Raw genomic sequence first — 12,636 nt, forward strand, 5'->3', positions numbered from 1 at the left:
CAAATTGATGTGGCACTAACTTAAAATAACTGTTTCCTGTTGAATTTACTTTCTTGGATCTTGAAGATGAGAAGAACAGAGTGTGAAATTGAGCTTGCTCACATGAGTGGTTCTTGAAGTTCGAAGCTGGTTTGAAGTTAATTCTTCAGCTGGAGAACTCTCTCCTTGCACACTTCTTACCCCTTTTAACAAGGGAATGGGTAGAAATTCAAAATTTTTATTGTCAGAATGAAGATTCCTCCTTTAAATCTTCTCTCTCCTGCATCTTGGATCCCAATGATTGTAATCTTAAAAAATAAGGGATCCAAATACAACATGGATGTTTTTCCTTCTAATATTTTATCGGAAGGCATTTGGAAAATGTTTTCTGGATGGAAATGAGGGTGCAGATCTAAAAAAGAGATGGTCCTCCTATTAGTTTATTTATTTATTGAGGCAGAGTCTTGCTATTTTTCCCATTCTAGCTCCAGACTCCTAGGCTCAAGTGTTTGTCCTGCTTTGGGCTCTCAAGTAGCTGGGACTATACGCATATTTCACTGTGCCCATCTAATAATACTATTTTATTGATTAAAAAATAAATGACAGCGGAATGCATTACCATTCTTATTACATGTATACAGAACAATTTTTCATATCTCTGGTTGTATATAAAGTATGTTGACACCTGTTCGTGTCTTCATACATGTACTTTGGATAATGATGTCCATCACATTCCACCATCCTTGCTAATCCCCTGCCCCCTCCCTTTCCCTCCAACCCCTCTTCCCTATCTAGAATTCATCTATTCCTCCCATGCTCCCTCTCCCTTCCCCACTATAAGTCACCCTCCTTATATCAGAGAAAACATTTGGTATTTGGGTTTTTGGGATTGGCTAACTTCACTTAGCATTATCTTCTCCAACTCCATCCATTTACCTGCAATGCCATGAATTTATTCTCTTTTATTGCTGAGTAAAATTCCATTATATATATGACACATTTTAAAATTTATTCATCCACTGAAGGGCATCTAGTTTGGCTCCACAGTCTAGCTATTGTGAATTGTGCTGCTATCAACATAATGTGGCTGTGTCCCTGTAATATGCTGTTTTTAAGTCTTTTGAGTATTGACCGAGGAGAGGGATAGCTGGGTCAAATGGTGGTTTCATTCCCAGATTTCCAAGGAATCTCCATACTGCTTTCCATATTGGTTGCACCAATTTAATAATGCTATTTTTTGAAGTTTGTGTATCTATGTATTTGTTTTTATTTTTCCATTTTTTATTGGTGAATTGTAATTGTATATGTTTGGATTTGTTGTTGCCTATTCATATATGCACACGATATAATAATATAATTTGACCAATATCATTCTCCAGTATTTCCTCTTTCCCTCCCTTCCTCTCTCCCCTTGGTCCCTTTCCTCTATTTTGTTGATCTCTCTTCAATTCTCCCCCAACACAGCTTCCTTTCCTTTTAATTCTCTAGCCTCCATATATGAGAGGAAACATATGACCCTTGACTTTCTGAGTTTGGTTTATTTAACATAAAGTTCTCAAATCCCACTCATTTTCCTGCACATGACATAATTTCATTCTTCTTCGTGGCTGAACAAAAATCCATTGTATCCATATATACCACATTTTCTAAGTCCATTCATCCATTGGTACATACTGAGGTTGGCTCCTTAGTTTGGCTGTTGTGAATTAATCTTTGCTAGCTACTCTTCTGACACAGGATTAATATCCAGAATATATAGAGAACTCAAAAAACTCAATATCCCCCAAACAAATAACATAATTAATAAATAGGCAAATGAACAGACCCTTCTCAAAAGAAGAAATACAAATGGCCAACAAATATATGAAAAAATATTCAACATCTTTAGCAATTGAGGAAATGCAAGGAGGGTCAGGAAAAGGGGAGAACATGGAAGGAATCTGACTGAAATTTTGTATGTACATACAAGAATATAACAGGGAATCCTAATATTAAGTATACTCACAAGACACTAATTAAAAAAACATAAATAAATTACAGAAAGATCAATGGAGTAGAGGGAAGGAAGCAGGGGGAAGAACAAGGGAGGCATGGGAAGTGCTAGGGACTGAATTACAGAAAACTATATTCTATGGTTTGGGGATTATGTCAAAATGTATCCTAATGTTATATATAACTAAAAATAATTTTTAAAAATGCAAAAATTAAAAGATGACAGAAAAACTACACAGAGATTTTGTCTCCCTCCAGTCAGAATTGTAGCCATGTAGAATCCAACCTAGATGCCCTTCAGTAGATGAATGGATAAAGAAAATGTGGTATATATATACACAGTGGAATATTAATCAGCAATAAAAGAGAATAAAATCATGGCATTTACAGGTAAATGGATGGAGTTGGAGAAGATAATGCTAAGTGAAGTTAGCCAACCCCCCCAAAACAAATGCTAAATGTTTTCTCTGATATAAGGAGGCTGATTCATAGTGGGATTGGGAGGAGGAGCATGGGAGGATTAGAAGAACTCTAGATAGGGCAAAGGGGAGAAAAAGGAGGGGAGGGGGCAAGGGAGTAAAAAAGATGGTGGAATGAGATGGATATCATTACCCTAAGTACATGTATGAAGACATGAATGGTGTAACTTTACTTTGCGTACAACCAGAGATATGAAAAATTGTGCTCTATATGTGTAATATGAATTATAATGCATTCTGCTGTCATATATAACAAATCAGAATAAAAAATAAACAAGAATACAAACAATAATGAATGCTGGAGAAGATGTGGAGAAAAAGGAACACTTTTACATTGTTGGTGGGATTGTAAATTAGTAAAAACACTTTGGAAATCAATATGGAGATTCCTCAAAAGACTAGGCATGCAACCACCATATGACCCATCTATACCACTCAGTATTTATCCTGAAGAATAATACTATTTTTAAAATCATATTTCAACCATTTAAATTCTACCACTTAATATTTTCACGCAAGTACTGGCAAGGAAAAAGAGGATACATGGTTAATAGCAACCAACAAATGAGCATTTGTCATATATCAGACACTGTGCTACATACACCCTTATACATGAATTTAATCTTCAAAACTGTCTGATGACCTCAGTTCTCTTATTAATCACACTTACAGATGTAGGAACTGGGTCCAATGCCACACAGTTAAGAGGTGGTGTAGTTGAAATGTACAAGCAGCCAGAGTCTAGAGCCCAATGTCATAATTATTGTGCTTTTATAATTTTACCCCAGGTGGTATTACTTAGAGAAGCAGCCAAGAATCAGAGTCAAAAACTTGAATTTTACCTCTGCTCGGCCAGTACCTAGCCATCAGAGTCTGGGAACCTTGTTTAATTTCTTTCTGCCCAAATTTCAAATTTTTTTTGCATAAAGTCATTTTTTGGCAGGTCTTCAAGAGCCCTCTTCAGTCTCTATTTGTTTACTGTTCTTGACTACCAAATCCACTTGAAATGGCATTGATCTTACTCTATTAATACTTTCGAGTCAATTTGTTTGTATCTGGACTCAACCCTAGCAAAAGAATTCCTCTATCCACATCTGAATTCTGCAAGTTTATTGATTATTCACTAAAAACTACTGAGTGCCTACCACGTTCCAAGTACTGGACTAAGTACTAGGAACATGATGGTAAGTAAGATGGTCAATATCTCAGGCCTGAAAGATACAACAGTGTATAAAGAGAATGAGAAGCTAAATGAATTAATAAAACAATTACCTGTGCAAATTTTGACTAAGTGCCATGAAGAGGAACCTACTTCAGATTGGGTAATCATGAAAGGTTTTTCTGAGGTGGTAATATTTATTTATTTTTATTTGTTCTTTTTAGACATATATGACAGTAGAGTGTATTTTGACATATTATACATACATGGAGCATAACTGATTCTAATTAGGATCCCATTCTTGGGTTATATATGATGTGGAGTTTCACTGTGGTATATTCATATATGTACATAGGAAAGTTATGTCTAATTCATTCCACTGTCTTTCCTATTCCCATTCCCCTTTCCTTCCTTTCATTCCCCTTTGTCTAATCCAACTAACTTCTATTCTTCCTTTCCCCCTTATTATGTGCTAGTATCCACATATTAGACAGAACATTTTACCCTTGGATTCTTGGGTTTGGCTTATTCTACTTAGCATGATAGTCTCCAGTTCCAAACATTTACCTGCAATTGCCATAATTTCATTTTTCTTTATGGCTGAGTAATATTCCATTGTGTATATAGACCTCATTTTCTTTATCCATTCATCTGTTGAAGGGCACCTAGGTTGGTTTCATAGTTTAGCTATTGTGAATTGAGCTGCTATAAACATTGATGTGGCTGTGACACTGTCCTATGCTGATTTTAAGTCCTTTGGGTATATGATGAGGAGTGTGTAAAATGGTGGTTCCATTCCAAGTTTTCTGAGGAATCTCCATACTGCTTTCCAGACTGGTTGCACCAATTTTCAGTCCCACCAGCAATGTATGAGTGTATCTTTTCCCCCGACATAGGAGGTAACATTTAAGCAGACTTATAAAGAATGAGAAGGAGCTAACATCATTAGAATTTTGAGGGACAACATTCTACAGCGAAGAAACAGCAAATGCAAATCCTTGAGATAGGAATAAGCTTGGTTCTGTTTTGTGGAGCAGAGAGAACGGCAGCGTGGCCAGAGCAGAGTGAGCAAGGGGGGAGCAGAAAAAATAAGGCTGGGCAGTTAGGCAGGGACCAGTTCATGCAAGGTGTTGTCGGCCAACATAAGTGGTTCTTCTTTTTATTTTAAAATGAAATTTAAAACCATTTAAAGGTTTTAAATAAGCATTGGTATAATCTGCTTTGCTTTTTGAAATAATTCCTTCAGCTCATGTGTAGAAGATGGTTTGAGGAGAGCTGGAGTGGATGTAAGAAAAAGATGCATACAAAACTAACTCAAAAAGGAACAGAAAACCCAGGTTTTCTTATAAGCATTAAAAGTGTCAACTCTGTCATTAAAAACCTTCCTTTTTAAAGAGAAACCCTGGTTCAGATGACTTTACCAGTGAGTCCCACCAAATATTCAAGAATGGAATAATTCCAAACATACACGAACTTATTCAGAGGATATGAAAAGGATACAATTCTCCACTAACTTTATGAAGCTCGTTTAACCTTGCTAACAAGACTCAAAAAGGAAACCATAAAGAATTATAGGCCAGTCTCATGCATGAACATTGATGCAAAAATCCCAAATGAAATATTAGCAAATTGAAACCAGAAACGTTTAAAAATGTAATAACAAAGTTGGGTTCATTATTAGATTGCAGAGTTGATCTAACCCAAGAAGTAAATTTATGTAATTTTGCCACCTTGATAAATTCAAGGAGAAAAATCAGATGTAATCTCAATATATGGAAGATGAAAATTTTTCCCCAAAATAATATATAATGTTAATGAAATTACAATTTATTATAAACCTATATTAATTAAGATAGGTGGTACTTTTCTTAGAGAGACAACCCAATTGAACAGAATAGAGCCCAGACAGAGATGCATACATATATTGACCCATCCCATAAAATGCAAGTGCCAAGAAAAGTATGCATTTTTCAATTATTAATACTATAAAACTGGTTAACCCATTTATGAAAAATGAAAATTGACCCTACAACAAACCATAGGTAAAAATCATCTCTAGAAGGAAAAAGAACTAAATATGAAAAACAAGATTTTAGAAGTTAATTTGGGAGGAACTTTCATAACTTCAGGATAAGGAGGGGCATATAATACAAGAAAAAGGAAGCAAACATAAGGGGACATCTTGATAAATTTAACATCAAATTAACTACATAATAAGAGAGTGAAAAGACTGGCTGCAAGGAGTGAAAAACTTTTGTAACACCTATAAACCAATAAATGAGTACATAGAGAACTCGTAAAAATCAATAAGAATAATCAACCTAATAGAAATATGAGAAACAGCACTTGATAAGAGAGGAAACTCAAATGGACAATAAAGAGGAAAGGTGCTCAACTTGATTAGTAAGTAAGAAAATGCAAATGAGTGGAGTATACAAAGGGAGGGTGAAGGAAAGGAATTGTGGGTGGGAAAAAGAAAGACAGTGGAATGAATTTGACCTAACTTTCCTATGTACATATATGAACACACAACCAGTGAATTTCACCATCATGTACATCCACAAAAAATTAGTTAAAAAGTAACTATGGATAAATGGTAGAAAGATCAGTAGAGGAAAGGACAAGGGGATGGGGAGAAGGAAGGCAAAGGACAGGTACTGGGGTCTGAATTAGAACAATATATATACCATGCTTTTATAATTATGTCAAAATGAATTCTACAATCATGTATAAATAACTAAAAAGAACCAATAAAAATGCAGTAACCAAAAAAAAGAAAATACAAATGCAAATCATAGTGAAAACCATTACACACCCATTTGACAGGCAAAACTTACAAAATCTGTCAAGAGCTAGAGTTCAGGCTGTGGGTGAGAGAGGAGATAGGAAAATCCACTTTCCAAAAAGCAACTATGAAGTTGGACTTAATTATAAAAACAATCATGTTGGCACTCTAGAAATCAACCAAAGGCATACAACAATCTGAGAAGGATTTGTACACAAAAAAACTGTATAAATTTAGATAAATTTTGGGAGTCCGTGGCATTCTTCTCTAGGGATGCTCTTATCTGATTTCAGCTCCTGTGGCATGCAGCTTCTACCAGATCTTAATCTGGAAGCTTCTCTGCCAAGGTCAAGGGGCAGGACTCGCTTAATTTTGAGAAAAAGATAATGCCCATGCTTAGTGTCACTGTCAATGGAATTGAATTCTAACAGGCTGGTCAGTGCGAGATGGCCAATGACTTGGCTCTCCTAGTTTAAGTTTGTGGTTGGGGCAAATGTATGTCTAGCTGAGGCTGTTCACATTCAAGTGGAGATTTCAAGAAGACTCAGGCTAATGTCCCACTATTGGCCAATTCTGAGGCTGGTGGAAGTGGCAAAGGGGTTTGGTGGAAGGTATAATCAGAGGCAGATTGGAGAGTAATCTGAATTTTGCATGCAATCCCCTAACAAGATACAGACCCACAAAAGATACTGTCTCAAGATGTTTGAGCACCTCTGACCATCTAGCTACACTGGCACAGAGAAGACACCTCGCAAGCCAGACTTAAAAATTAAAACAGGAATTTTGAAAAACAAGTGAGCAGTGGCATCAGTGGCACCTCAGACATCACACACTTGCACAATAAAGGGGTGACAGATTAAGCCCAGGCAAGTTATTAAACAAAGAAATACATAAAAATAAGTAAAAGAACAATAGCCTTCAGGAGAAAATTATGAGAATACGGAGTGGCTACAAAATTCATCTAAAATGTTAAGTTTTCAAGAAAAATGATCACAAAATATGTAAATAAACAGAAAATTGAAACCTATACCCAGGAAAATACACATAAATAGAAACTGGATCCAAGGGTTCCTGTTATGGTTTAGATGTGAGGTGTCCCCTGAAAAGCTCATGAGGGAAACAATGCAAGAGTTTAGGGATGAAATGATTGGGTTATAGAGTTTTTGTGCACAAATCCTTCTTATGGGGACCTTAATCCAATCAGTGAATTAATCCCCTGATAGAGATTAACTTGGTAGTAACTATAAGCAAGTAGTGTGTGGCTAGAGGTGGGTCATTGCAGGTTTGCATTTGGGGTATATCTTTTGTTCTTGGAAAGTGGAGTCATTCTGTATTTCTTGGTGGCCATGTCCTGACCTGCTTTGCTCTGCAACACATTTCCACCATGATGTTCAGCCTTACCTGGAGCTCTGAGGAATGAAGCTCTCCTTCTATGGACTAACACTGAAACTGTGGGTTCCAAATAAAATTTTCCTCTTTGAAATTTTTCTTGTTGGGTCTTTTGGTAACAGCAATGAAAAAACGGATTAAAATAGTTCCCAATGGTTGGATTGAACAGACAGAAAATTCAAAGCATCTATTGTAAATATGTATAACAAACTAGAGGAAGCCATGTTAAAGACATAAATGCAAGTAAGAGAACAATCAACAAATAAGACTCTACATAAAAAGAGTCAAATAGTAATTCTAAAGTTGAGATGTGTAATAACTGAAGTGAAAATTATTTTACACAGACTCAAGAAAAGATTCTGGAGGGCTGAGGAAATAATCAGTGGAGTTAAAGATAAATAACTTTAGTAGAAATTGTGCAGCACAAACAGCAGAGAAAAAATAAGAAGAAAAATAAATGGAGCTTCAGAGAACTGTGATTAAGTCTATAAACATGTAATGGAAATTGAGACAAAGGAAGAACAAGAATACCAAGAAAAAGGGGCAAACAAAATTTAAAGAAATATGGCCACAATTTTCCCAGAATTTATGAAAAAATATTAATATATAAATCCAAGAACTTTAAAAAACCTCAAGTAAGATAAATCCAAAGACAGCCACACCTAGATACTTCAGAATCCAACTGTCTAAAAACAAAAAGAAAATTGTAAAGGCAGCATACAAATGCACATTATATTCAGGGGAGCATCAATATAATTATTTATTTTCTTGTAAGACACAAGGGAGGTCAGGAGTCAGGGGAATGATACATTCAAAATGTTGAAGGAACAAAAAACTATCTAGTAAGAATTTTATTTCTCATAGAAGTATCCTCTAAAAATAAAGGTAAAATAAAGACATTTCCAGATAAACAAAGACTAAGATAACTCCATCACTGGAAAAAAAAAAAGACTAAGATAGTTTGCTAGCAGATCTGACTTATAAGAAATCCTAGGGACTTAAAGAAGTTCTTCAGGTGGTGAGGAAGTGACAAAAGATAGTAACTTGAATTTATAGGGAACAATGAAGCATGCCACAAATGTAGGCTATTATAAAAGACTTTATAATTATATTTTTCTTATTCCTCTTATTTTTAAAGTGAAATAAGATTGTATAAAATAATATTTATATTGTATTGCTGGGGTTAAAATATAGAGATCGATTTATAAGACAAAATAGCACAGAGGAAGGGGGACAAATGGGACCATATTGGAGCAAAAATCTTGTAGTAAACCATAATTAAGTTAGTATTAATCAGACGTAGATTGTGATAAAATAGGACTCATATTGTAACCCCTAGAGGAACTGTTGTAGGGACAAACGAGGCAAGGCACCGAAGACAGCAGGAAACAGTTTTATTTGGCTGCAGCCAGGTTCAGAGGGTACAGCCTTTGCTGTAATCAATCAATCCCCTGAACCCCGAGTTCAGGGAGTTTCAGAGTTTTATATCCAGCATGTAAGGGGAGGGGCTCAGAAGTTCACAGTCTGCAGAAGTTCACATAAAAGCAGCTTTTTCTTTCACTGTTCTGGACATGTTAACTCTTCAAGGACAACACCTAAGAAGGGGAGAGCTTCATCTCCCCTTTCTATCCTCCCCCTGCCAGCTGTTACCATGGAGCCCATTTGTAACTTATCTTAAAAATGTAGACATCTCTGTGAATCCCAGTTCAAGGCCAGAGGCCTTGTTTGCACATTTCTTCAAAGTACTATACTGGATACGTTTGTGAAAAACTAGTAAGGGGGTGTCCAGCACCTGGAGTGCTGGTATCTTCTCGGCCAGTGGCCAAGTAAACAGGGCAACACGAAAATAGGAAGTTTATCTACAATGGACTCTTTTGCTAACAGTCCTAAAATCAGCCATGGTGAAGCAGGCTTTTCTGTGGAGAAAGGGGGTGCCACTTCAGAACCACTAACAAAACAATAAAAAGTGTAGTAAAGAAAACAGAGAAATTAAAATGGTACATTAAAAAATATTTAAGACAAAAGAAGGCAAGCCAGTGAGGAACAACAAAGATGGGAGTCATACAGAAAAATTCATAATGTCATATGTGATTAAACTATAATAGGAGTTAAATGTAATGTGAACAGTATAAATACACTAAACAAAAAACACAGATTGTCAGAATGGATTTTTTTAAAAAAACTGACATACTTTAGATTCAAAGACAAATAGGTTTAAAGTAAAAGACCAGAAAAAATACACCATGCAAACAAACAAGAGAGCTGGAGTGGCTATATTAATATCAGACAAAATAGAGATTAAAATTAGAAATATTATTAAAGAAAAAGATATTTCATAAGGATACACAAGTCAATGCATAAGGAAGATAAACTATACACAGAAATATACCTAAAAAGAGACTCAGAACATAAAATTTAACTACAGTTCTTGTTGATTTCAATACTCTCAGTAATTGATAGCACTGCTAAACAGAAAAGGAATTATACAGAAGATTTGAATGACACTATGAGCTAACTCAACTTAAATGATATAAATAGAATACTGCAGAATTTATAGAATTGCAGAATATTCTTTTGAAACACATATGGAACATTTTCCAAGATAGACCATATGTTAGGTCACAAAACAAGTCTCAGTACATTGGAAAGAATTGAAATCATACAATATATCTTCATTGATTATAACATAATAAGAAATGAACAAATGAAAGAAAACTTGGAAATGTCCATATTTGGAAATTAAAAACCACACTACAAATTACCCATATGTAACAGGAGAAATCACAAGGAAATTGGAAAATATTCTTTATTGAATAGAAAGGAAAACATGGCATAACAAAACTTATGAAATGCAACTAAAGCAGTGCTTTGTAGGAGAATCATGACTTTAAATGCCCATATCAGAAAATATGTCAGCAAATATTAAAAATAGAATCTAGAAAAAAGATGAGTAAATGAATCCAAGCAAGCAAAAGGAAATAATAATAATTAGAGTGGAAATCACTGAAATTAAAAAAAGAACAAAAATAATAGAGAAAAATCAATAAATTTAAAAGTTGATCTTTGAAAAGACCAACAAAATTGACAAACCTTTAGCTAGGCTGAGTAACAAGAGAAAAGACCCACGTTATCCAAGTCAGAATTGAAAGAGAATACCACTATTGACCCTATAGAAATTAAAAGTGCTATAAGAGTGTGGGTTAGTTTCCTAGGTCCGCTGGAACATAGAAACAAAAATTGGATGCCATAGAACAACAGAAAGTCACTTTCTCACAATTATGGAGGCTAGAAATCCAAAATCAAGGTGGTGTCAGAGCCACACTGTCTCCAGTGGCCCTAAGAGAGAATCTTTTATTGCCTTTTCCAGCTTCTGGTGGTTGCTGACAATCCTTGGCATTCCTTGGTTTATTGCAGCATAACTATAATGTCTTCACAGGGCCTTCTCCACTGTGTGTGTGTGTGTGTGTGTGTGTGTGTGTGTGTGTATCTTCTCTATGCCTTCATATGGCCTTCTTATAAGACATCAGTTATTGGATTTAGTATGACCTCACCTGAATTAATTATATATGCAAAGCCCCTATTTCTGAATAAGTTCACATTCTAAGATTCTGGGTAGATACAAACATTTTGGAGACACTATTCGATCTAGTACAGGAAGTACTTTGTGTTGACAAATTAGACAACTTAGATGAAATGGACAAATTCTAGAAGGAATGATTAATGAAACTGAGGAAGGAATAGGAAATCTGAAATGACCTATAACAAGTACAGAACATGAAATAGTAATTTAAATTTTTTTTAAAAATAAAAACCCACGTCCATATAGTTTCGCCAAAGTCTATCAAATATTAAAAGAAGAAAAACCATCAATCATTTGCAAACACTTTCAGAGATAAAGGTAAAGGAACCACTTCCTAACTTATTCTATGAGGACAATATTACCTGATACCAAAGTCAGAGAATATCTCAAAGAAAAGTATAAGCCGATATCTCTCATGAACATAGATGCAAATATCCTTAACAAAATATTGGTGTGGCAGGCATAATTCTAACATGATCCCCCAAGATCCTGGTCCTTGGTGTACACACAAATTTAATCAGTTATTTAATTAAACACTAATCTAGGTATTGCTGTGAAGGGATTTTGCAGATGTGATTAGGGTCCTAAATCAGTTGACTGATAGGGAAATTATTCATATGGACCTGACTTAATAATAAGGGTCCTTTAAAAGCAGAGTTCTCTGACTGATCTCCAAAGGGGAAGTCAGAGATTTGAAGACAAGGATTTGACATGCTGTTGCACTTGAAAATTGATAGAGCAGGGAATGCTAGCAGTCTCCTGGAGCTATAAGCAGACCCCAGATATTACCTAGCAAGGAAACAGGAGCTTCTATCCCACACTGACAAGAAAGTCAATTCTCCCAACAAAAGCTTGTAAATAAACGTTTCTCCAGAGCCTCCAAATAAGATTCAGTCTGGCTGGCTTCATTTCTGCCTTGTGATACCCTCAGCAGAGAACCCAGTCATGGCAGGCTTGACTTCTGATTTACAGAACTGTGAGTTAATAAATGGGTGTTGTTTTAAGTGGCTGAGTTTGTGGTAATTTGTTATGCAGCACTAGAAAACTAATACAATTAGCAAACCAAATTCAGCAACATATAAGAAGTATTATACAGCATGACACAAATGAGATTTATTCTAGTAATGCTAGATTGGTTTAACATCTGAAAATCAATTAATGTAATATACTATATTAATAGAATAATGGACAAAAACCACATGATCATGTCAAAAGAAGTAGAAAAAACTTGACAAAAGTATGCACTCATCCATGATATGACAAACCAGGAATA

The 12,636-nt window shown here is 35.3% G+C and overlaps 1 protein-coding gene across 1 annotated transcript in view; it reads right to left on the bottom strand.

Annotated features, from left to right (window-relative positions):
* Positions 1 to 270: 270 nt before the first annotated feature.
* ENOX2 (ecto-NOX disulfide-thiol exchanger 2) overlaps positions 271 to 12,636 on the bottom strand; it is a 371,622-nt gene continuing 359,256 nt past the window's right edge. The window contains exon 15 of the mRNA XM_081276994.1: positions 271 to 391. The gene's annotated coding sequence lies outside the window, so the exon portion shown is untranslated. The remainder of the gene's footprint in view (positions 392 to 12,636) is intronic.

This window comes from Spermophilus citellus (genome assembly GCF_964194105.1).
Source record: "Spermophilus citellus genome assembly, chromosome: X".
NCBI classification, from domain to species: Eukaryota; Metazoa; Chordata; class Mammalia; order Rodentia; family Sciuridae; genus Spermophilus; species Spermophilus citellus.